General features: G+C 42.6%; 1 protein-coding gene across 1 annotated transcript in view; it reads left to right on the top strand.

The window, feature by feature from the left end:
- Nucleotides 1-27,384, top strand: part of DLGAP4 (DLG associated protein 4) — a 225,201-nt gene that overhangs the window by 54,766 nt on the left and 143,051 nt on the right. Inside the window, exon 2 of the mRNA XM_088480581.1 lies at nt 20,286-20,317. The gene's annotated coding sequence lies outside the window, so the exon portion shown is untranslated. The remainder of the gene's footprint in view (nt 1-20,285; nt 20,318-27,384) is intronic.

The raw sequence follows: 27,384 nt of genomic DNA, 5'->3' as shown, positions 1-27,384 counted from the left end.
AGTCCTAAAGGGGTGCTGTAGTGTTGTCCAGGGGGTGCTCTGTCCATCAGGGGTGCTCCCCCCAAGTGCTAAAAAAATAATATTTTTTCTGTGTTTGTGAATTGTGTGCGCAGTAGCCGCACGTGCATCAACAAAGTAGTGCCAAGCGTGCGCCTGTGTCATAAGTAAAGGGCCGGCTGGCTTGACCGTTAAAGGGTCTGTAACCCCCAAAGTACACTCCAGTCCAAACCAAAAAAAAAAATATTTTCTGTGTTTGTGAATTGTGTGCGCAGTAGCCGCACGTGCATCAACAAAGTAGTGCCAAGCGTGCGCCTGTGTCATAAGTAAAGGGCCGGCTGGCTTGACCGTTAAAGGGTGCTGTAACCCCCAAAGTACACTCCAGTCCAAACCAAAAAAAAATATATTTTCTGTGTTTGTGAATTGTGTGCGCAGTAGCCGCACGTGCATCAACAAAGTAGTGCCAAGCGTGCGCCTGTGTCATAAGTAAAGGGCCGGCTGGCTTGACCGTTAAAGGGTGCTGTAACCCCCAAAGTACATTCCAGTCCAAACCAAAATAAAAAATATTTTCTGTGTTTGTGAATTGTGTGCGCAGTAGCTGCACGTGCATCAACAAAGTAGTGCCAAGCGTGCGCCTGTGTCATAAGTAAAAGGCCAGCTGGCTTGACCGTTAAAGGGTCTGTAACCCCCAAAGTACACTCCAGTCCAAACCAAAAAAAAATAAATTTTCTGTGTTTGTGAATTGTGTGCGCAGTAGCCGCACGTGCATCAACAAAGTAGTGGCAAGCGTGCGCCTGTGTCATAAGTAAAGGGCCGGCTGGCTTGACCGTTAAAGGGTGCTGTAACCCCCAAAGTACACTCCAAACCAAATAACAAAATATTTTTTCTGTGTTTGTGAATTGTGTGCGCAGTAGCCGCACGTGCGCCTGTGTCATAAGTAAAGGGCCAGCTGGCTTGACCGTTAAAGGGTGCTGTAACCCCCAAAGTACACTCCAAACCAAATAAAAAATTTTTTTCTGAGTTTGTGAATTGTGTGTGCAGTAGCCACACGTGCATCAACAAAGGAGCAGCGCCAAGCGTGCGCCTGTGTCCCATAAGTAAAGAGCCGGCTGGCTCATTTCTTAAAGGGTGGTGTAACCCACAAAGTGCACTACTCTCCAGCAAAAATAAAAAAATACTTTCTGTGTTTGTGTCGCCTTAGCCGCACGTATATATCAATATAACATAAATGGAGGACCAAACTTTCTCCGATAAAAATAAAATAGGGAAAGATCAAGAACCACTTCCTCCTAGTGCTGTTGCTGCTGCTGGGAGTTGTTCATCATCCCAGAGAGGAAGTAGGAACACCACTACTTTTACTAAACAATTGACCCTCCAACAGTCCCTAGCGATGAGGATGAAGTACGACAGCAGTCATCCTGAAGCAAAACGTATAACTGAGGCCTTGACTGCTATGTTGGTGTTAGATGTGCGTCCGGTATCCGCCATTAGTGCAGTGGGATTTAGACAATTGATGGAGGTAGTGTGTCCCCGGTTCCAAATCCCGTCTAGATTCCACCTGCATCCTCAAAGCAGCAGTGACAAGCATGCGTCTGTCTGTTAAAGGGTGGTGTAACCCTCAAAGTGCGCTCCACAAACAATAAAAAAATTCTTATTTTTTTTTCTGTCTTTGTGAAATGTGTGGGCTGTAGCCACACCTGCATCCTTAAAGCAGCAGCGACAAGCGTGCGTCTGTCTGTTAAAGGGTGGTGTAACCCTCAAAGTGCGCTCCACAAACAATAAAAAAATTCTTCTTTTTTTTTTTGTCTTTGTGAATTGTGTGGGCTGTAGCCGCACTTGCATCCTCAAAGCAGCAGCGACAAGCGTGCGTCTGTCTGTTAAAGGGTGGTGTAACCCTCAAAGTGCACTCCACAAACAATAAAAATATTCTTCTTTTTTTTTCTGTCTTTGTGAAATGTGTGGGCTGTAGCCGCACCTGCATCCTTAAAGCAGCAGCGACAAGCGTGCGTCTGTCTGTTAAAGGGTGGTGTAACCCTCAAAGTGCGCTTCACAAACAATAAAAATATTCTTCTTTTTTTTCTGTCTTTGTGAATTGTGTGGGCTGTAGCCGCACTTGCATCCTCAAAGCAGCAGCGACAAGCGTGCGTCTGTCTGTTAAAGGGTGGTGTAACCCTCAAAGTGCTCCAAAAAATAAAAAACTATTTTTTTTATGTGTTTGTGACTTGTGTGCGATGTAGCCGCACGTGCATCAACACAGTAGCAGCGTCAAGCGTGCGCCTGTATCATAAGTCAAGGGCCGGTTTGGACATCTGGTCCGGACTGAAGGACGTGCCAACAATTTCTGACAAGTCTACTGTCACTGCATATGATACTGTCGTCAAAGCAGCAGCGACAAGCGCGCGTCTGTCTGTTAAAGGGTGGTGTAACCCTCAAAGTGCGCTCCACAAACAATAAAAATATTCTTCTTTTTTTTCTGTCTTTGTGAAATGTGTGGGCTGTAGGCGCACCTGCATCCTTAAAGCAGCAGCGACAAGCGTGCGTCTGTCTGTTAAAGGATTACATCGGTGACAACATCCAAGTAGGCATGTCAGACAGTCCGTACCTGTACTGGCAGGAAAAAGAAGCAATTTGGAGGTCCCTGTACAAACTGGCTCTATTTTACCTGAGTTGCCCCCCCTCCAGTGTGTACTCCGAAAGAGTGTTTAGTGCAGCCGGGAACCTTGTCAGCGAAAGGCGTAGGAGGTTGCTTCCACAAAATATGGAGAAGATGATGTTCATAAAATGAATTATCAACTCTTCCAGGGAGACCAGCCTCCTGAACGTACAGAGGGACCTGTGGTTGTGGATTCCAGCGGGGATGAATTAATATTCTGTGAGGATGAGGATGTACACAACACTGATGAGGGTGAGGAATCGGTGGATGAGGAGGATAAGGACGACATCTTGCCTCTGTAGAGCCAGTTTGTGCAGGGACAGATTAATTGCCAGCTTGTTTTGTGGGGGCCCAAACTAACCAATCATTTCAGCCACAGTCGTGTGGCAGACCCTGGTGCTGAAATGTTTGGTTTGTTAAAGTGTGCATGTCCTGTTTATACAACATAAGGGTGGGTGGGAGGGCCCAAGGACAATTCCATCTTGCACCTCTTTTTTTTCTTTGAATTATGTACTGTTTGGGGCCTAGTTTTTCAAACTGCCATCCTGTTTGCCACTGCAGTGTCACTCCTAGATGGACCACGTGTTTGTGCCGCCCACTCGTATCTCTTAGCATAGTCATCCAGCTACCTCGGTGCAACCTTTTGGATATAAAAACACTATTGTGAGGTGTGAGGTGTTCAGAATAGACTGGAAATGAGTGGAAATTAAGGTTATTGAGGTTAATGTGATTTTAGCTGTTTTTATGCTTTTTTAAAAAAAAAATACAGATCCAAAACACAAAACCCAGAACCCAAAACACGGAAGGGTGGTTTTGGCAAAACCAATCCAGATCCAAAACACGAAGAAAGATCCAGATCCAAAACCAAAACACAAAACACGAAAAGTGGCCGGTGCACACCCCTAAACAAAACCATCGGTAACATTGGAAACATATGCACACTTGCACAAGCCCTGACCTTACTCAGAAATTGCTAACAGCCATGCACACTATCAGTGCTATGGCTGCTTATGGCCAACACAGTGGATAATTTAAGCATGCCCCTGCAACGGCGTTGAAACGCACTGGCACACCTGCGTTCACCCGACCATCCACCCGCCACCACCCACAAACAGCACTTCCTGTCAATCACTCTGCTCTGAGTCTGCGTAGCCTCAGTAATTGCAGTTCCCATCGCAATTAATAGTTTGCGCACTGCGATGCGTACGCATGCGCAGTACACAACAATCGACCAATTGCGTGCGTATTAGCAACTGTGTTCATTGCTAAATCAGGCCCTCTTTGATGTACTTCACATAGGTCAAACACTGCAGTTCGGCACAGAAAGACGCAGGACTTCAAATTATGGAACACTAACTAAATCCACCACTAGATATATCTATTACTTTTAATACATCTTGCTGGTTCTCTGCTGCATAAACTGTATTATGAAATAAAGGTTCATGTTTATAAATGTACATAATACATGATTAAGTGCACCAATACATATAAGTCTCCCCTTTCGTTCCTGTGTTGTAATAAGACTTATTTCTTAAATTTTCCATTAAATAGCTGAAAACTTGCTTTCATATTACGTACTGCACTTTTTTCTGTCATTATATAATAGTGCTGCTTGAAAATATAAAATGTTTATTTATTGTTGTTGTTTTTTGATTACTATGTACAGTGCGTTTTCAGCAATTTTCCATTGTTGTCCACATGTTTTATGTTTAACCTGCATACAAATATATTATTTTTATCAGATGTCCACATCTAGGCAGTATTTATAAAAAAATATATACCGTATGTTGATGTAGATGAGAATAGCTACAGGTCGCGTTTATTGTGTATAGTTTTCTCCCCTGATGCAACCTACATGGGAGAACCTATATGCAGGGGCAAACGCAAGATTTTTCCAGGGGGGTTTCCACACTCACAAGTATATACACATACAAGGATGTAGTCGGTATCCCGGCATGTGGGATGCTGACAGTCTGAATACTGGCGCCGAAATCCCGACAGGTTGGGTTCCCGGCACCAGTATCCCGACCGCCGGTATCCCGAAGGTAAGTATCGGAGTGTTAGGGGGAGGTTAGGGTTTAGGTAGCGAGGTTAACTAAAAAATATATATGGATTGCGCTGACCTTTTTCTGTGTCTTAACAAATATGTTGAGCCAGGATTGTGCATAAAGGGATATTCACAATTTATTCAACGCAAAACAAATTATACATATAGACAAACCAACACTTATAAAATCATATAAAAGGGCCAATGAGTCCCTATAACACAATATTGAATTAAATTCTCCTTGTAGATCACATAGAGCAATTTTGTTTCACTCTGTGCACAATATAGCTGCAGTCATAAAACCAATTTGAATACAACTGCATGTTCTAACTGCTATCTCAGATCATTCAGCAAAAGTAGACTTTAAACAGAACCTTAATGTCCACCATTTATAACAGAAGGCAGTGGTTCAAATGAGATGAACATCCACAATGGAATTATGAATGAAGACAAGAAATCCAAGGACCATAATAAAGACTTAGGAGCTCAATCAGAACCGCTCGATAGATGCTTTCGCTCTCTCCCAGCGTATGCAAATCTAACGCACACCCAGCAAGGCAGGCGATCGTACGGCAAGGCATTAGCACGCCCACTATGTCTTGGCATGCGATCACTTACTGTATGCAGACGCCCGCCAGCTATTCATAAGATGCCCACTTGCGCACATCATCTCCTGGAAGTGTATGAAAACATTGGTACATCGAGCACCATCGGATGTGCGTGCAGTGCTTGAGGTTGACTATACATTTCCGCAAGCACTGCGATCACTTCACTGTAAAATACAACCAGGTGACATGTACTATGACGCTGCCTGTTAATTGTGCACGCCTCTGAAACGGCGTTGAAACACTCAGGCACGCCTGCGTTCGTACCTCCACTCCCCCGTTTCTAGTGGCTTGCCCCTGTTACCACCCAAAAACGGCCTCTCCTGTCACTCATTCAACTGTGCTGTCTATGCTGGGCGAGCGAGCACTTCCCGATCTTTTGCAGTGGTTCGCGCACGCGCATTGCGATACATACACATGCGCAGATTGCAAATATTGGCCAGTTACGAACGATCACATCCTAGCGAGCAGATCTGAATCAGCTCCTTAGTCCAGGTTTAAACTGGAGTTTTTAGAGGTTGTCCGGACAACATAAATATCTCCTATTGAGTAAAAAGTCTAAGTGAATCACCTCCAGGTTACTCACCACTCTCTCCCCTACTGTTGCCATTTAAGCAGCAATCGTGATCAGCGTGCAGCGTGGTCAGTGGCAGGTTAACTAATCAGGACATCCAACAGATCTATAGTCGAGGTCTGAGCCAAGATTATGACATCCAGCAGGTATAGCTATGGTTTAGATCAGCAGGTCCGCATGCGTTTAGCCAAAATAAATGCAGCTCTAAGACAAGCCGCAGTGTCCCGGCATATGACCACGTGTCAATGGGAGATTCGGCTTGTGTTCAGATGTTCTGGGTAGGAGCTGGTTGGCAAAGAATCTGACCAGCGGTACTGGGGTGTTTGGTTTTCAGGTCACTTGGAAGTTGTGATCACTGTCAGGATTTCACTTGGAAGTTGTGATCACTGTAGGTAGCGTGGTTAGGCATTAGGTGGAGGGTTAGGATTAGGTACCGGGGAGGGAGTGTTAGAATTAGGGTGCGGGGAGAGGAAGGTTAGGTTTAGGCACTTGGGGGGAGGTTAGGTTTAGGCATCGGGGAGGGAGTGTTAAGTTTAGGGTGTGGGGAGGCTAGGTTTAGGCACTGGGGGGAGGTTTGGGTTAGGCATCGGGGAGGGAGGGTTATGGTTAGGGTTAGAGTAGGGGTTAGAAAAATACTCACTGCTGTTCTCTATGGGTGTTGGGATTCTGGCTGTCAGGATGCCACTGTCGGGCTATGGGCTACTGTGCGTCAAACTAAGTGTCATCATCAGTAAAGGGCTTTGGGCTGCAGCACTGTGACTGTGTCAGTGTTAGGAATGCCATTAGGACAGATTCAGGTACTGTTTAAAAATAATGTTCAGTAGGTGCCGCCGTTACTAATAGCGCTGTGAATCGCAGTGTTCAAAAAAATAAAAGTGTGTGTTGTTCAGGAACTGTACTTACTTAAAAAATAGCATTCAGTAGGTGCCACAACTAGTAATAGTGCTATGATTTCATATGGAGTAGTTCATAGAAGAGCAGGAGCAGCAACCCAGTAATAGTGTTGAGGCTGCTGCAAGTCATGATAGTACTTCAACATCTACTAAAGGTGGTCCAGGGGACACAAAATTTAAGAAAGGGCACCTGAAATCTAAATATTTCACATTGTTATAGAAAACATCACCCCTAATAATATAGAGAATGTTTCCTGCCAAAAAAATAAATATATTGCCAACATGTCATACACCACACGCAGTGGCAAGGAATGGCTCAGGCCATGGCCTTTGTTTGCGAGTGGTGGTCTTGCTAGTACTACTGCTGTTTCATGCATTAGAAGAATGTATATTGTGGGAGCCGGGGCCAGACGCAATCAGGCATCTTCTTCTATAAGCTCATATGATGATGATGATGCAACACCTTCTTGCTCTGTGTCAAGTAGAGGTGTCACTTTTAAAACAGACAAATCAGTGCCCAAAAAAACAAGAACAATAAGGCTGAAGAACAAACTGTTTGATCAAAAAACCCTGAGGAAAGTCTAGGGGAGTCCACGTTAGCCATGTGTGAGTCTGACATTTATGACATTGTACTCATAAAGAAGCCTTCTTCCACCATTTCTGCACCCTCTGTAAATGTGGGGATGAGCAGTGTAAGTGAAGATGGTGACAATATAGACATTGAGAATGCTAGTGTGCAAGTGCAACAGGAAAATTAGGGGGATATTTGTGTACTATCTGAGGATGTTGATGATGAGGATGTTGTTTGTGTAAGTAAGCCACCAGTGGCAACAGTTCTAGCTCATGATAAAAAGAAAGCCATTGTCATACCTGGGCATAAGACCAGAAAAGCCACCTCTTGGGTGTGGAATTATGTTTACCCAAATTCTAACATTTGTGAATGCATCTTACCATTTGTGAGGCCAAAGTTAGTAGAGGTAGATACGTTACCATCTAGGCACCATTTCCCTGTTTCGTCATTTGCAGCAAGTTCATGCAACTTATTTAACAAAATTATAATAATTTGTAAAATAATATCAATCAGTCCAGTATTAGTTACCAGCAGTTTGGACCAACACATGTAATCTCCACCTCCAAGATCCTCATCATCAAACACGTCATTAATGATCAGAGGTAGTCCTTCCAAAAAATTGTTTTGTGGGGGCCCAAACAAACCAAGCACTTCAGCCATGAAAGTACCTGTCTCTGTCACTGAAGTGCTTGGTTTGTTAAACCGTGCATGTCCTTTTTAATATACAACATAAGAGTGGGTGGGAGGGCCCAAGGACAAATTTCTTCTTGCACCACTTTTCTTTTCATAATGGGTTGTGTGTTTGGAGGGCATTGGTGATAGTCTTTTTTGCATAGAAAAAAAAAATGTATTGGTTATTGCTCTAATACATTACTACACATTTTTAAAAAGAAAATAATAGTAATACAATGTTAATAGCCAAGTATTCCCGACAAGGGTTACAGAACACAAATATTAGGAGGCTGACCTGCTGGCCATACTACACCCCTCCTCCATCATAAATTTTCTTAGTCAATCAAACAATGAAATTAACTAACTAATCAATCCTTTATCTGCCTTCCACTACATACATACTCCACTTCCATTTCCTTGTACTGCCCTCAGGCCTCTGATCTAGTTCTTGATTAATGAAAACATTTTTGGTTTCTATGGGGTCTTATAGGTTATTAAACTGCTATTCTGTCTGCCACTGCTGTGTGCCAATGTTTCATAAATGTGCTATAGTCTTTTAAACTGCAATGTGTATGTGCCGCTGCTCTGTTGTTTAGTTTAGCCAGACAACCTTTGGCCAATATTGGTGAACAATATTGTGAGCTGTGAGGTGGTCAAAATTGACTGGAATTTAATGTTATTTTGGTTAATAATACTATAGGAACAAAACATGCCTAAATTACATGTTTTTTGCTGTTTTTGTTATTAAAAAAAAAACACATCCAAAACCAAAACCAACACATGAGAGGGTGGTTTTGCAAAACCTAAACACAAAGATTAATCCAGATCCAAAACACAGGGGTCAACAAACATTTCTACAACCAAGTGTACTTACTGCTTCTCCCACTGTCTGATTATCCTGCTTAATTACCTTCCTATTGTCTGAAATTGTAACTCTGAGATTTCTTTCCTCAGTTTTTGTTGAAATGACATCACCACTCACTTGACTTTTGTGTGTGATGCATGCATGAGTCTGCATGTAATGTTTGAAATGTAAGATCCCACACTTCTGTCTATTCCTTTACATTCTCTAAATCAGTATGTATTTAATTTCCCCTTCTGTAATATCAAGCGTGACTGGGACGTGGCTAAACAGACACATTGAGATGGTCAGTTCTTAAGGGTGTGTCACGGGCATGTCGCTGAAGTGTTTGTGTACAATCGTTCACTTTGCATATGCCATAAGGCTGGTGGAAGGTGCGACAGATGCTGGCGTTAAAGACGCACAATGTGATATTACAAATGCAGAAAGTGGGCGTCTTAGTACTTGCACAGTCATACACATGGATGTACACCAGGGAAGGGCTTTGTAGCGGCATTAGCATAAAGCCGCGTCTCTAACCACCCCTGAATCAGGCCCTCGATCTCCTGTGCTTCAGCCAAACCTTTATCCATTACAATGTTTCTGAGTCAAATACAAGGATTTGTGAGTTTATTTATTTATTTATTGTTTATTTATTTATTTATTATCAAATGTCTTACAGAGTCAAATAAATCCACTGGATTTATGAACATGATCTCACAGCAGAAAGTGTATGCTGCAGTCACTGCTCTCATTTGATTTACACTTAATAGCCAACAATTCTATTTTTAAATTGATTTCCTCACTATTTACATGAGAAAAACATATCTACAGCTACCATAATATTCCCTATTGCCTCTTTAGTATAGTGAAAGTAAAGTTGCCATTTGCTAATCAGCAATTTGTTAAAATGTTTGGTTAATGCAAATACTACAGTTAGGGCCTAAGTCTGAGTCAGACGCAGAAGCGCACACAGAAGCGTCTGCTGGCCGTCGCTCGTCTGCAACTTTATGCAAATGTCGCTAAAAGCCCTTCCTTGGTGTACATCCGTGTGTTTGAATGTGCAAGGAATGAGATCGCTCCCCCCCCACAGGCATAGGAGACTGCTGGGGCTGCTGCTCAGCAGCCGCGAGCAGTCTTCCACTGCAGCCCAACACACAGCAGCGCGTGCTGGGCTGCTGTGACATAAGAGGGAGGGGGGGGCGGCACCGGGCCCCTCTAGCAAGCCCGGGCCCGGGTAATTAGTACCCGCTCCATCCCCCCTCTAGGCGCCCCTGGTAGTGCTCCGCTTATTGTCACAGATGCAGAAATGCAATGTATATTAAGGGCCTGATTCAGACCGGCTCGCAAGCGGGTCGATGTTTGGCCACTGCGCATGCGCTATGTCCAGCGTGCGCATGCGCGGGCCCCAGTGAGCGACTGAAGTTCAGTCGCTCCGGGGCTCGCTACAAGATGGGACGGCTGTCGATGTTGAATGACAGCTTGCCCCGTTTTGTAGGCGGGTAGGGGGGTGGCTGCACAAACGCAGGCGTTCCGTTAGGAACGCCTGGCGTTTGTGGGCATCCCTAATGACATCACTCGTGATGTCAGTAGTGGACTTCCTGCTCTGATAGAGCAGGGAGTCCACTCGGGCTTGCGAGAGCTGAGACCCTAACACAGGGTCTCCTCGCAAGCCCGATGGTCGCGATTATCGCGACCATTTCCAGCCCGCTCGCCCAAGCTGTGGGTGGGCACCCACAGCTTAGCGGGCGGGCAGGAGAAAAAAAAATAAAACAAAAATCCCCGCTCTGATTTAGAGCAAGCGCTCGCAAACAGCGAGCGGCTCTGAATCAGGCCCTAAGTCCAGAGGATGGACCTCAGTGGCTGGAAGGTAGACTGGACAGGTAGTAATAGATGTAACCTGGCTGAGCAGAAAGCAGGCTGCAGTCACAGGAAATAAAACTGGCATAGTACTGCTACAGCAGACATTTTTGGTGCAGAACTGAAGTAACAGGATTTACAGACAATGAAGAATACAATTGTAATAGGGCTGTAGAGACATGAAACAGGCTTAGCATGGCACTAGTATAATGAGGCTGCACAGGTACAAAACTGAATAAGCTGTTTTGCAATCTAATAATGGAAAGAAGACAGTTCAAGACAATAGCCAGACAAAGCCTGGGGAACAAAGAAAGAGCAGAGTCCAAAAACAAGCCAATGTCAGAGGTTCCAAAATTCTGTAAGCTCAGAGTGAACCTAAAGGTCAGTTTTTTGGAAAATGAGTCAGGAGACTCAACAACAGGAACAAAAATTGCAGTGCAAGGGATAATAAATGCAGCTGGAGAGTGATGAGCACAGATTGAGAATGCGCAGGGACTTATGCTGGCCATACACGCTACAATTATCGGGGCGATCCGCCTGATATCGGCGGATCGCCCCGATAATTGTAGCGTTTGGGGGGGCGACTGAGGGTTAAATATTGCTCGGTCGGGCATGCCAGATTGTCCAGCATGCCCGTCTGGTGCGATATTTCCCGGTAAACTGTTGGCCGCATCAGGCAGTGTATGCCCTGCCGCGGCCGACAGACAGACATTTCCTGTGTTCCTTCCTACGGAAGGAACAGGGAAATGTCTCCTCCCCCGGGGCGGAGCGCAGATGTCAGGGCTAATACACTGTGAGATATCTCACAGTGTATGCCGGCGACATCTGCGGCTGGCAGCCGGCCAGATAAAATGTCTGTCGGTCTGACAGGCATTTTATCTGGCCGTGTATGCCCAGCATTAGATATAAACTGACAGCTATAGAAATACATAGTGAGCATGCTCAAGGAACAGAAACTGAAGGTGCATTTCTTCTTTTTACAAGTGTGGGATCATGACAGCCTTCTTGACAACTATCCCATTGTTAGATTGTAGGTGACTCAGTGCCACAAATTCTTCCTTCGTTACATTTCTGAGTGTATTATATTTGTAACTTTTCTTGCAAATTTTGAAAAAACTTTGTATAATAGCTTCCACAAATGATCATTTGGCATGCACAGTGAGCTGTGGACACTTTACTGATTAATAAAAGCTGTGAACTGATTAACGTCTACATCATCATTGCAGCAAAAAATGTGTGGGGAGATATTTCACTACCATGATTAGAGGTTTGTAACCTCTATTATAAACCTTAACAGAGGAAATACCCTTTTTATTTGGGACATGCATTGATGTTGAGGCTAATTCACATTACACTGAAATACGGCACAATGGTGTATGTGCCTTTTGTTCTGGTGAAGTCACATATGCCAAGTGTTTCCATTAAAAAATGTAATCAATGCAACTATTAACATTTAATATACTATTTACAATATAAGTGGGTGATTTAACATCTGAGGCACACAATCTGTCAATTGATTTCTTGAACACAGTGGTATTATTCTCAATGATGGCAAATATGCTATTGGTTACAACACAATGCACAAACAGAATATCTTATTGTCACAGGAATATGGATACTGTTACAATAGGTTTTGATGGGTTAACATGTATATATTTAAAGCAAAGTATTTCATATAATGATATATGCTATTTTTAAACAAATTAGCATTCCAGAAGTCTCTGAGCCCCTTGTAAATGTGTTTGAGAAAACATTTCTTATTAGGAAGGCTAACATGCAAAGCTGGATTATCCATTAGACAACCTAGGCTCCCATAAGGCCTGGGGCCCAGAGGGCACTGAGGGAATCAGGTTATAGTAACCAGTTTTTATGTTGTTCCTTTTTTTTTTTCAAAAGGAGAGGGAGAAGGGCCCCCAAATTAGTATCTTGTCTAGGGCAAAGCATTCGTAGCTTTGCCCCTACTGCTAACGCCATTTGATGATGGTGTTAGCCAGAGCTGGCGATTGCCCAGAGACCCCCCTCCCACTCACTGGGGGTCCCCCACACATAACAACATCACAAATGTGGAGGCACTGTGGCATATGTGAGCTGGGGTTTCTGTGTGGCATAATATGAACTAGGGACATTTCAGTGTATTTATACATATTATACTTTGTAATATTGTCAACAGCATATTATATTGACAATTTTATTGGTACGGGCACCCACAAACCTTAATCCAGCCTTGGTGTTAGTCTATTGTAGTATATGGGATACTATATCATGAATTCTTTTAAATCTGTCTGGCCCCTTGGATGAGGACATTCACAGGCCGAAACTATGCATGTGCAGTATGTGCGTGTGGTCCGAACCTGGAACCAGAGTGATAGCGTAAGAAATCACTTTCTTCCAGCTCTTCGCTGGGAAGGGCTCTTATCAGAGTCTGTGTCCAGTCAAGAGCTTTTTAGTAAATTTGCATGAAATATTTAAATTTTTATGTTGTGAACTTAAACTATATTATCATATTCACACTGCATTTAAAGATCCAATTATAATAAATCAGCCCTAAATGTCTAAAGCTGGTTACAACGGTACGGGTGTGGTTAACCAATTTTTTTAATTTTTGTCCCCTAATTGACCAGCCTTTGTGCCGTATATGGCTTCATCGTGCAGATCAAAATCTGGCCTAGTTAAACTGGATTTGATTCGGTAGGGTGAAAAACTACGTTGGCTGATAACATCCCACTACAGCCCTAACTGTGTGGAGTTTGTATATTCTCCCTGTACTTGTGTGGGTTTCCTCTGGGTACTCCGGTTTCCTCCCACACTCCAAAAATATACTGGTAGGCTAATTGGCTTCCAAAAAAAAACCTTTAATGTGTATGTGTGTGAGCATGTGGTAGGGAATATAGAGTGTAAGCTCCACTGGGACAGGGACTGATGTGAATGTCCAAATATTCTCTGTAAAGCGCTGCAGAATATGTGTGCGCTATATAAATACCTGGTAATAAATAAAAAATCAATCTGTGATCAGGTAACCTGGAAGTGAAGGGAGCCCAGACCAGTCTAGTATGCATATTACACGGCGTGTTGCCAGTTTTAATGGCCAATAGTCCTCTGGATGGTTATCTGAAATGTTAAATTTAAAGCCCAGATCTCTTCTAGTAACTGGAGAACATGTAGCAAAATGGAGAAGTGCAGTGGATCAATGGCCAGAATCTTTTATTACAAGTTAACCAGTATTGTACCTAAGGCCTGATCTCTACGACTTATATCCTTCTGCAGGATGGAAAGACTCCACAGGGATACACCCTTCTGTGAGCTTGCCACTCCCAGGATCTAATTTAAGTATTTTGCCTCACAAAACTAATGTAATTTCTACATGTGGTGGGCATAATACCATTTGCATCTAATGCTCATTTTGTAAAGAACCCACATCAAAATCTTGAAACCTCTGCTTCATCTTGGCAAATGCACAAAATAAGTACATGATATCACAAAATATTATTTGCATTTCTGGCAGTTCTGTACTTACGTAAATGACCTCTACTGTGTCAATGGTTGGAATTAGTGGCTTAGTAGTATACTGATTCTGATAGTAATATGCAGATGTTAGTGGCTTAGTTTTGCATAGCAGGGGTAGTAATAAAAACTGAGATAAGGGAGAATGTCAAGTAAAGCGTGGAGTTCTCAGATATACACACATTTAATCCTGTTAATGATATTAATTAAGAAGCAGTAAGGGGTCTGATTTCTACATTGAGCGCTTAGAAAAAAAGAACAAATGAAGGACATGCGAAGGATGGAGTGTAAGATGAAAGGAAGCTGGGAGGGAGGGACCAACTGATAACAGGGTCAATATACTGTAGCAGCACAGCAGAATATATTATTGACTTTTGGTTTCTTCTTAATGTGTGTCTATTGATATGTACTAAACAGACTGTGTCATGGCCATGAAAGACATGCTCTGTACCTATCTGTGTGCCAATGTGTATCACATAGAGATGAGCTAACCTGTTTCTAAATTTCATGCAAATCAAGATTTGTGTGAGAACCTGACAGGAGATGTTTAATAGTGTGACGTTCCAGCGATATAATCTTCACATTCCATCTTTATTTCGCCATTCTATGTGATGCAACTCCACACTGTGTTTGCAAATTGGCATTTAGCGTAATAAATAGAGCCGATGGTTAATCTATTCTGATGTGTTGTGTCACTAGGGTAGGACTGGGAACCAGCCTTGATAGTCAGAATGTCAAAAGGTACATTTTTTTGACTGGGCATAATTTAAACATTCATAATATAGACAGTTTAAAATGTTGACATTTAAAATATAGACAAATCAATAGGTCAACAACCAAAATGTTGACATAGTTAAAATGCTGACAGTGATAATGTTGACAGTCAAAATGTTGACACAGCTAAAATAATAACTAATGGTGACCAGTAAACAGTGAGCCTGTCATGTCAGATGGTGATACTACAATTCATATGTTTAGTCTGATTGTAATTGGCATAATGCTATGATTCCAACAGATAGTGCCCCTCTGGGAGCTGCTGTGGAACCACACAGGCCAGCATGCCCTGTGACAGATTTGCTGTTTGAGCCTGCAGAACTGCTGCAGGGCATGCTGGCATGTGTAGTTCCACAGCAGCATACATTAATTGCCATGGCCAGCTAAACCCCCTACATGGTAGTGCTGTTGTCAGGGCATGCTAAAACTGTGGCATGGTGTGCTGGCATGTGTAGTTCCACAGCAGCGTACATTTTTTTTGGGGGGGCAATCAATTTTTTTCTTGCAAACAAAATGTAATAGGCGGTAAATAGTATACGCTTTGTCCTAAATGTAAAATGCTATGGTCAGTTTGTTACATATGGAATGAATACACCTTTTTATAATATTAATTTGAGATTTTTTCAAAATTTGTTTGTATTGACATCGCTACCAGCACTGATGCCTCTAAACCATTCTCCCTCACATCCTCCAATGGTCTATACAAGGGACATCTTCTCCTACCCACCACAGCAGAAACTCCTTCAACGTTGTTTTCTTTATAATCTGTGGCATCTTTTCTAACTTTGTATTCCCACTCTCTGACCATAGCCCTAACCCTCACTCTGCTTTCTACACTCCCCCCTTTTCCAAGCTACTAAGTTCCCCTGCACCCAGAGAATCTTAGATGGCATTGACCCAAATTTTTTCTCTCCCTCATTTCAAGCTCTGGATGAGTCTGTCTACTACCTGTAGGCCCAGAACTTTTTGTATCTTTGTACAACTCCACTCTCCCTGCAGCCCTAGGCTAGTTAGCATAGCTCTTTATCCTACCTAACCAGCTAGTATTATTATTATACTTTATTTATATGACGCCACAAGGGTTCCACAGCGCCTAATAAAGTACATAAACAAATAAGCAAGCACAAGAAAACAGTGACTTACAGTACAGTAAAAGACAATGCAGGACAAATACATGGTATATAAGAATTGTTGCATCAGCAGTTGTAACACTCAAATAAGCAGCAGGGTGGCAGAAACCAAGGGTTAGGTGTTGTTGTAATGAGTATGGAGTAGATGATAGTATAAGTAAGGGAAGGACAATCACATGAAGCACCATCTATCTCCTCCTCCTTGCCTATAAATGACCAACCTATTTACAATTGCCAAAGCCTCTGCTCCATTCTCATCAGCCTTGACCTCTGTGCTGCTTTTCACATACACTTCTCTTTGACACCCTTCATTCCTTAGGCCTTTGAAACACTGTCCTCTCCTGGTTATCCTTCTACCTTAATTGTCTCCACTTCTACCACATCTTCCCCTCCACTCCTTCTTTCTATTGCAGTCCCACAAGGCTTTGTCATGGACTCTATGCTCATTTCTCTCTCCTCTCTTGGTGAAATCATATGCTCCTATGGCCTCCAATGCCACCACTATGCTAATGAAACATAAATCTACCTCTCCACTCCTGACCTCTTCCATGTTTTTCTATCCGGAATTTCCAATTGCCTCCTGACCATCTCCATTGGTATATCACAGCATTATATCAGGCTTAACATGGACAAAATAGAGCTGATAATCTTCCCCCCCAAGTGCTTCCTTACCCTATCCCTTGACAGCATTACCAAAATATGCCCCCTTTTGGCACAGGAAGTTTCCATAGCCATGATTCACTTGATCATTATCTCCCGCTAGACTACTACAACTTCCTGATATCTGCCTTCCCTGCTACTGGTGCTTCTCCCTACAATTTATACTAAATATTAGCAGATTGATCTTTATATTACTCTTCTCACTATTCTGTAAGTTCCTTCACTGGCTCCTCATGGCTCTCAGAATTCAGTTAAATTCCTCACATTCAAAGCCCTCACCTGATCCTTCCTCATGCATATCTGACCTTGTCTTGAGATACATTGCGTATCTGATCTTCCTTAGATCTATGTCTCTCCTCCACCCCTTGGTAGTCACTTCACACTCCCGCTTCTCCTGCACTGCTTCCCAAGAGTGGAACTTCCTACCCCACCTGACCATGCTCTTCCCAAGCCTTCACTGCTTCGAGTGGTCCCTCAAAACCTACCTCTTCACCAGTGCCAACTTCCCATTCACCTCCTACCAACTTTAAAGATCCTCCTATTATTTTATATTACTGTTTCATATAAAACCTTGTGTTGCTGCCAATTACCTGCTCAAAGTGGCTGATTCAAGTAGCGATGATACTCCGCTGGATATTAGGATTATAAAAAAAGCATAATTTTATTCACGTCCTCAGTGCTGGATTAACAACAGGGTGGCAAGGAACGTTCACCCAGAATCCCCAACACATGAGGCCCCCCTGCACATAGCTACATCATTAGAGATGGGGAACTGTGGAATATAAGAACTGCGGTTTCTGTGTAGCAAAATGTCTACTGGAAATGTGAGTTCAGATGCAACCTCACAGCTAATTTTATTTGCCCCTTTACCTGACTAGTACCTCCGCTGTAAAGCTTTCCTTATTGAGCCCTATGATTGTACAACCTCCCTGTAACTTTGCCAATTTCTGCCTATTATCTCCTCTCTGTAACTCCTTTTTCTGTTATTACATTTCCACTACTGATGCCTACTATTACCTCTTTTTTTTATAACACATAATGCAGTATTCATTACGATTAGGATGGAATAATTCCTATTAACATTATAAAGAATGCCTCCGATTTCTAATTAATGCTTTTTTTATTGGGTTTTATTTCTATTACTTCTTTTTTTATCACTCTCCCTATTTCGTTCTATTACATACATTCTATAACCCATGCTATTTCTGCCTATTGCAGCCCTTATATAACTTCTCCTGTGTTTACTGTTTTGCTGATCCTGTTATGCTTCTATTTAATTATTTAGGATTTTCTGTGCCATGGTACATTTGCTTAATTGAAATGCAAATTTTAATTAACACCTTGGTTGCTTGAACATTAAGCAATTAAAGAAGACTTTTTGCAACATAAATCTTTCATAAGTCCCACCTCTGCATCACACACACCTCAGGGGATACTCACCGATGTCACAGCTATCCAATCAGTTGCAATCAACACCTGTAATGTGCCAAATACTGTATATTCAATGCAATGCTAGCCATCACACCGGTACAGTGTGGTGCCAGGCTTGGAGAAGGGTTGGGGTTGTTCCCCAGAACTAAAAGGATCCAAAACATGGAATGCTATTGTTTTGCTAGTTTGGGTGAGGGTAAAATATTTCCTCAAGAAAATTTGGAGTCCTTCTTTGCACTGGAATATCATCTGTATCAGGTTGACGAGAGAAGCAAGGTTGGAAGCTTTACCTGTTTTTCACTGCAAAACATGAAACCTTATTATATCATCTAAACCACTATTATTGGTCCATTGGTGCTAGCCACCCATTGTGTCTAACTGTTCTATTTTCTCCACTGTGCACTTAATACCACCAGAACTCTTCCTTTGAAGTCCATACCACCAATCTATTTTCTCCCTCCCACCGTTGTATTGCTGTCATTTATCACCTCATCATGTCCGGCTTCCTAATTTCTTGCCAACTTTGCTGTCTGGCTCACATATTTCCTAGCCTTTGCCAATGTCTCTGTTGTCACAAGACTTTTTTCACTTACTTCTTCTTTTGGTCTCTCTCAATGGATTTCATTTTCCCACTCACTGTGATTTCACTTGTTATCTCCCCCTTCTGCTTCATCTCTAGTTTCTCCATTTGGCCTTCCTTTCCTGAGGACAGCCTCCTTTCCTTGAGCCTTGCCTCATGCTCCTGTCTCTGCTACCAAATCTTCACACACATACACAGCAACACCAGATCCACTTCCCATTTTCACTAAAACAATGACTGATGAGGCTTCCTCTTTCCACAACAATATATTTACACATTAAATTCAATCCTACATATGCAGCTCCAGCAACCACATATAAGGACAGATTTACTAAACGTCGAATTTTCAAAGGTACCGATGATCGGCGGCTTGGACCGATGTTATTCAAGCGGCAATAGTAACTAATGCTAAACAAGCCTGGTAACATTGGTAAAAGCCGACATTCATCTACGGCTTGAAAAATCCAACGTTTAATAAATCTGCCATCAATGATCCAAAATTCAACCATAGCACAATAAGCAGACCCAACAGCTGCAAAAGTGCTCTTGCACTACTTAGCGCCACTAGAGATAACCTCGCTCCAATGCAGATCTTTTCCACTATAAATTCACTTTTCCATCTTGCAACATTGTCCTTTCTTTTGCCGATCAAACATGTCACTTCTCTAATATCCACTCTCCCATCTGACACCTGAATCTCTTTGTCACCAACAACATGCTTCTCATTTCACCCTACAACTTGTTCCCTCAAGCGTATTGCCTCCCAACCTCTCTGCTCCATTTATTAGATTGCAGGCTTACCTGTATCTCATCTCGTCAACCTGTCTCTCTCCACTGATATATTTCTATACTCCATTTAAACAAGCATACATCTCATCATTCATAAAGAAACACTTTTTTCTTCAACTGCTGCCATTTGTCTTCTCCCCTTTGCCTCCAAACTACTTGAGCAATTTTTGTACAACCATTTCACTTACTTTCTCTCCTCTCACACCATTCTCAGCTCTCTGCAATTGGGCTCTTACCCTCAACATTCCACAAGACCGCACTAACAAAAATGATCAATGATCTTCTTACCGAAAAGTCCAAGGGCTACTTCTCAATACTATTTCTCCACTCTGAGCCACACTTACGCCTCTTCAGGCTGTGCTCTCACCCTTTTCTTTTTTTTTTTGCGCCTGCATTTACTTGGTCAATCTTGCATGTCCTTTTATTCCACTGTCTGGCGTTGTTGAGCACTGCGCTGTCTTAGAAATTATTATTAATAATAATAAAAATAATACATAGCTATGTAGCACCACCTGTTTTTATCTCATAACGTAACTGCTCAGCATGTTTATCTTACTGTAATTCCTCCTAATGCTCTACATTATTTCTCTGTCCAATTCATTTGGTTGTTCAGTTTAGGCCATTCTGCTCCTACTGCTCCATTTAATTGTTCAGGTAATTTTACATAATGTTTTATAACTCATCCTGCTTTCTTCTTCTTTTTCTAGCCGTTATCTGAGGGTTGGTTCTTCACAGTATGGTACGTATTGGAGCTCTGCGCGCAAAGGTATTGAGTGTAATGGGAGCAGCTGTCCTGACTCAACAGAGCAGCTGTCACTTTACTCAGTTTATCACTAGCTTTTATTCCATCCTTGTCATAACATAACATTATTCAGTTGTGAAAACCATTAATGCCTATGCAGTGTAATTTTTCGTGAGTGACTCCCATTCATTTGGCTCACTCACTGCAGATTATTTCATAAATTAAACTTCATAATTTTATTATTTGCATACGCTTCTTCTATCCTTCCATCATGTCATCTCACTTCTCTACTACGATACAACATTACCTATGTTCTGTGTTATTTTATCTCTCCAATTACACTTATACCTTTTGCACTCTGATACTTTCTCACTTCTATATTATTCTTCCTCACCTCACCATTATGATATCCAATCATCCTTTCATTATGACATGTCCTCACTTCTTTATTATACTTCTTCACCTTTACACTATTATACTTCTTCACATTTCCACTATAGTACTTGCTCTATTTCTCCAATTACACTTATTCTCACCTTTGCTTGTATGCAGATACTTCCTTATTTCTGTATTATACTTCCCCACCTCTCCACTATGATATCCACTCATCCTTTTACAATGACATGTCCTCACTTCATTATATTTCTTACATCTCCACTATAATACTTGGTCTACTTCTCCAATTACACTTATTCTCACCTTTGCTTGTATGCTGATACTTCCTTATTTCTGTATTATACTTCCCCACCTCTCCACTATGATATACACTCATCCTTTCACTATGACATGTCCTCACTTCATTATATTTCTTCACATCTCTACTATAATACTTGCTCTACTTCTCCAATTACACTTATTCTCACCTTTGTTTGTACGCTGATACTTCCTTATTTCTGTATTATACTTCCCCACCTCTCCACTATGATATCCACTCATCCTTTCACTATGACATGTCCTCACTTCTTCATTATACTTCTTCACCTTTATACTATTATACTTCACATCTCCACTATAGTACTTGTTCTACTTCTTCAATTACACTTATTATCTCCTTTGTTTGTACTCTGATACTTCCTCATTTCTGTATTATACTTCCCTACCTCTCCATTATAATATCCATTCATTCTTTCACTATGACATGTCCTCACTTTCTTTATTATCCTTTTTCACCTTTACATTATTATACTTCTTCACATTTCCACTTTAGTACTTGCTCTACTTCTCCAATTACACTTATTCTCACCTTTGTTTCTACTCTGATACTTCCTCATTTCTGTATTATACTTACCCACCTCTCCACTATGATATCCACTTATCCTTTCATCTTTTCACTATGACATGTCCTTACTTCTTCATAATACTTCACATCTCCACTATAGTACTTGCTCTACTTCTCCAATTACACTTATTCTCTCACCGTTGTAACCTAATACTTCCCCACCTCTCCACTATGATATCTACTCATCCTTTCACTATGACATGTCGTTACTTCTTCATTATACTTCACATTTCCACTATAGTACTTGCTCTACTTCTCCAATTACACTTACAGTATTCTCTCACCTTTGTAATCTGATACTTCCTCACCTCTCCACTATGATATCTACTCATCCTATCATGTTGACATGTCCCTACTTCTTCATTATACTTCTTCACATCTCCACTATAGTACTTGCTCTACTTCTCCAATTACACTTAATCTCTCACCTTTGTAATCTGATACTTCCTCAATTATCCACTATGATATCCACTCACGTTGACATGTCCCCACTTCTTCATTACACTATTTACACTATTATACTCTCCACTATAGTACTTTTTCTACTTCTCCCTCATTTTTTCACAAACTTCTTAACTTCTCCAAAACACCTGCTCCCTTCTACTATGATACTTTCCCCTTTTACACCAGTGTACTTCCCCACCCTCTTCATTATGATATTACTCATTTTATGCAACTACTACATGATACATCCTCTCTTTAATATATGTCCTGTCCTTTCCACTATGATGCTTCTTACATTTAAAATATGATAATTCCTTAACTTTCCATTATAATACTTACATATGATACTTTCTCATCCATTCCTTATACTTAATTTCCTTTTCACATTGATACCTAACTCCACCATAATACGCTTTCACCTCTCCACTATTATACCTTCCTCACCTCTAACTATGATACTTTTATACACTTATGCACAATGGTTGAAGTGGGAATTTAGAAGTGGTGGTATGGTAAATGTACCTGAATGATAGTGGCCATTGAGCTAAGCTTTAGAGATTTTAATAATATGTTTAAATTAGTTTTAGCCCAAATTTGAATGCTTGTTAGCATTATATAATAAAATACAACAATACAAACACAAAGTGGTAGCACTAAATCTGTAATTGTGTTTTAATAAATAGTCTTTATGCTCTGCGGGCTATCTATCAACTAATATTTGCTGGATACACCGGTTTTCGTGGGACATCCGCAAATAATAAGTATCCCCCGAATGTACCATGGAGGGACCGCAGAAGACAGCAGAGATATCTACTGCCGTCCCTCCATTTCCAACAGCAGCTACAGCCCCCATAGGTTTCTATGGGAGCTGCTGTGTAGCCGAATTTACCAGTCATCCCAGAGATTGGCCCCAATAGGATAACGCTATATCCCAATGGCTGCCAGGGACCCAAACCAGGAAGTAGCATGTTATCATTATGCTATCACACTGCTTCCAGCTCTTCGCCAGAACAGGCTCTTATAGGAGCCCATCTCCAGACAAGAGGATTTTAGTACATTTGCATGAAAATATTAATTTTCACAAAGCGAATTTGGGCAAAAAATATTTATCACATCCACATTAAAAATGTGGATTCTGATAAATATGCCCCTTTGTATCACCCACCTTTCCCTTATCCCAAATACATAGGAGACGCAGGCAAACACACATATGCCTCACAGACAGACACACATGGGATACACAAACCAAGAGACAGAAAAGTGACAGAATACAATCCAGTATGCAGAAATCTGTCTCTATCTATAAAGTACTTTCCTGTGTTCTATTATAACTCGAAGTTTGTTAATTCTGCCTATTGTGACACAGTTTTACCAAAACATTAGAATCCACAATTAACTTTTACCGTATAGTGTGTCTCTATTACTGAGTCATGCAAGCAGCTGCCAATTCTCTGAAGATCAAAAGGCACTGAGACCTATGTAAATAACTCAACAATTATTGCTTCAGCTATTGAAATAAATTTGATTATGACAACTGATCATCAACTGGTGAGTTGCAGAGAGAGGAGAAAATAGCCTGTATATTATAACGTTGTATACTAGCTCAGTTCGACCTCTGCCTATGTAAAATTGTACATTTATATGCATGTTTTAAGCATACCCCGAAACCGCTGTCTTACCTGCAGGCCGCAGTGTCCTACGGGTGGGGGGGAGGCTGGGGGGACACTCTGTCACACAAAGCAGCGATGTATGTATGACGTGTGCATGCACGCGTCATCCGTACTGTGCTTTGAGAGGCTGGGGGTTGGCCAGTATCTCCCGGAGATATGGGCAAGACCAACGGAGGCATGGTCCTGACAGGGGAATTTAAAATGTTGGGAGATATGCTTTAACCCAGCAGTTCTCAAACTGTGGGTCGTGACCCCAAAGTGGGTCACGGCCATCCCAGCTTGGGGTCACGACTCACATGGGGTCAGGTTGGTGACTCCTCTGATCTCTCAGCCATTGATCTGAGGAGAGTGAAACCAGTTGAACTGTCTGTTATTTCAGACTCCTCGGATCACTGGCTGAGAGATCCGAGGAGTCATCAGGCAGCCCCGTCCCCACCCCAGTGCTCAGCTTCTCTTGTCCTCCTGCCCAGGAGCAGAAACTGACACACAGGAAGCAAGCATCAGCAGCAGACAGACTCAGAGAAGCCAGCTGCCGGACTCTCTCTGCAGTCTGTGCAGATGTTCTTAAGTAAGTGCAGCCTGGGGGACCACTGCTGCCAGGGTGGGGGGACACAGAATGTGTGATGATTGCTGTGGAGGAGGAAGAAACATCAGCAGGGGAGCATGTGGAATGAGGGGAGTGCTGAGCACAGACCCCATGGAGGAACAGGGGAGCACATAGTGTGTGAACTGGAGGGGGGAAACAGAAAATAAATGAATTTATTAAAAACCCACTGCCTCCCCCCTGTCATCCCTGCCTCCCCCCTGTCATCCACTGCCTACCCCCTATCATCCACTGCCTCCCCTCTGAAACGCACTGCCCCCTCTGTCTTTCTCACTTACTGCCTCCCCCTTTCACCCTCTGCCTCCCCCTTTCACCCTCTGCCTCCCCCTGTCACCCACTGGTTTTCCCTCTTACCCACTGCCTCCTATGTCACCCTTTGCCTCCCCAGTCACCCACTGTCTTTCCTGCCACCCTCTGACTCTCTCTGCCACCCTTTGCTGCTTCTTGCCAGCCACTACCTCTCTCTGTCATCACTTCCTCCCCTGTCACTCACTGCTTCTTGCTGCCTTCCACTACCTCCTCCTGCAACACACTCCCTTTTCCTGTCATCCACTGCCTCTCCTTCACCCACAGACACCCTCTGCTTCCCCCTGTTTTTCCCTATTACCCACTGCCTCCTACGTCACACCTATTGCCTCCCCAGTTACCCTCTGCCTTTCCTTGCCACCCTCTGCTTCACCTTCTGCCACTATTTGCCTGCCTCGTCACCCTCTGGTTCTCCCTGTTACCCACTGCTTCCTATGTCACCCTTTGCCTCCCACCGCCTCCCCAGTCACCCACCATCTCCCCTGCCATCCTATGCTGCTCCTTGCCAGCAACTGCCACTCCCTGCCTCTCCATCACCTTCCGGCACCCACAGCTTCTCCCTATTACCCACTGCCTCCTACTTCACCTATTGCCTCCCCAGTCACCTTCTGCCTTTCCATGCCACCCTCTGCCTCACTCTCTGCCACCACCTTCCTCACCCGTCACCCACAGCTTCTCCTCCTACGTCACCCTTTGCCTCACCAGTAACCCACTGTCTCCTCAATCTTGCAGGGACAGGGGCTTTGAAAAGAGCTCGTCCCTTCAATGTGTAAAAAATGAAATGATCGCATTATTGGACACCTTACAGTATTGTGTCTCCATAGTGTTACTGTGCATGAGAGGTCTTGCTGACCACACGTGTGGCAGTCATTCTGCAGTAACATGCTGGGGTCCTGTAATAATTTTTATTGTTAGACGGGGGGTCCCAGAGCAAAAACGTTTGAGAACCCCTGCTTTAACCAATGTAATAAAAACATTCAAACACATAAAAGTCGCACACTAATATACAACCAGTATTTTAGGAAAAAAGGAAAAAGTTTAAAATAAAAAAGCTTGTTGTCCCAAACTGGTAAACTGCTTCTGTTTCTATCGTATGGTTTCCAGAGTGTCCTCCAACCTACACAACTGAGTGCATATTGATTTTATGTTAGCGTTTCCAAGACAGTGAAGATGTAGGTTATGAAGGGTAGGCACACTTCTGCGCCCCTAGCCTGATTCAGAGTACGTCTACTTACTTTGCTGCATCTGCATCTTTATGATAATGCCACCTGCAACCAATAATCTTCCTACTGAGACGCCCTCAGACAGTGGTGCTAATACATCTCTGTGCGCATTTAGAAGCACCATCAGTAGCAACACAGAAACTTCACAAGCCCTATGGCAGACGCAGTCTCTCCATCTGAACATGGCGTCTTGTGCCAGAGCTACTGCAGTCAGTGACTTGTGCCAGAGCTACTGCAGTCAGTGACTTGTGCCAGAGCTACTGCAGTCAGTGACTTGTGCCAGAGCTACTGCAGTCAGTGACTTGTGCCAGAGCTACTGCAGTCAGTGTCATGCCCGCATCTAGTTAGCCCCACCCCCCGGTTACCTCCCAGGAATACCTATTGTAATACACATCTCTTTCTTGCATTGTCCTGTTTCTACACGCGGGACCATAGGAACGCATGCACAGTGCAACTCAGATGCATGCACAGTACTTCCAACATCGCCCCACTGTGTGCTTATCGTGATTGCGTGCAGTTAGCATGCAGTTCTGTATTATACCCATAGTTGTGCTGATTTTCTCAGTAACCAACCTTGTAGTTAGGTTCACCAATAACGTGTCATTAGAAATATTGTATTAGAACAACCACCACTGTGTAAAAACAGAAAAATATTGCAGTACTTATTGGCCGTCAGGAAAAAGATAAATTAATGATCACATAAAAACCAGATGCATCCAGGTCTTCAAATGGGAATCTTGTTTCCTGCTGCAGACCGAATTAAAATATCAATTAAGTCATGCGAATAGACTGCAATAGTCACACTAATAATTTATGTACTATCAGTCGGAGGGTTCAAGGAAGGGATCAAGACTCATTCAACCAGTATGAAGTGGATGAGGCTCGTCATCATTTTCGGAAATATTTTGCACTAGGAGTTGAGATATACATCTCCTAACAGGCTCTTATGCATATGTGTTTTCATTTAGCTAAGTCACGTTTATGCACTTACTGTATCCTTGTTTGCTCTCCCACCTACTCCCCAATTCCGCCTCACTAAGCATAAGGATTTGTGGGCTCAGGAAGTAACCGAATCTGCATATGGATTGAAGCATGAGACAATTTGTGCACATGTGCAGTTTGAAAAAGTGTATTTTATAAATAAAAAAAATGCATACTTCCAATTTTTCATGAGCCCCATAGATCTCCAAACATGTGACAGAAAAATAAAAGCACAGTTATTCTGATGCTTTAACCTTTATTAACTTAACAATTATGGTTCTAACAAGTAGGATTCACATTTAAAATTAGGAAAAAACATATACATAATATCACTCTCCTGGGGTGGAGCAATTCGCTTTCCTAGAACAGCCATTAGTGATTGTGGCAAAGTAATATTTTCCCCACATTCTGTCCCTGATGCTGGCCCTACACTAGTACCACCAGCATAAGATGAGATTCATCTTACGATTTCCCTTGAACTCCCCGGCAGCTCCCTGGCAGTCCCGACCACACGATTGACACACGATGTACATATGATCTCACGATACGATCGATCT

Source organism: Taudactylus pleione, unplaced genomic scaffold (genome assembly GCF_031769625.1).
Source record: "Taudactylus pleione unplaced genomic scaffold, aTauple2 ptg000256l, whole genome shotgun sequence".
Lineage (NCBI taxonomy): Eukaryota > Metazoa > Chordata > Amphibia > Anura > Myobatrachidae > Taudactylus > Taudactylus pleione.
The sequence above is the reverse complement of the archived record's forward strand: the minus strand, read 5'-3'. Positions and strand labels throughout refer to the sequence as shown.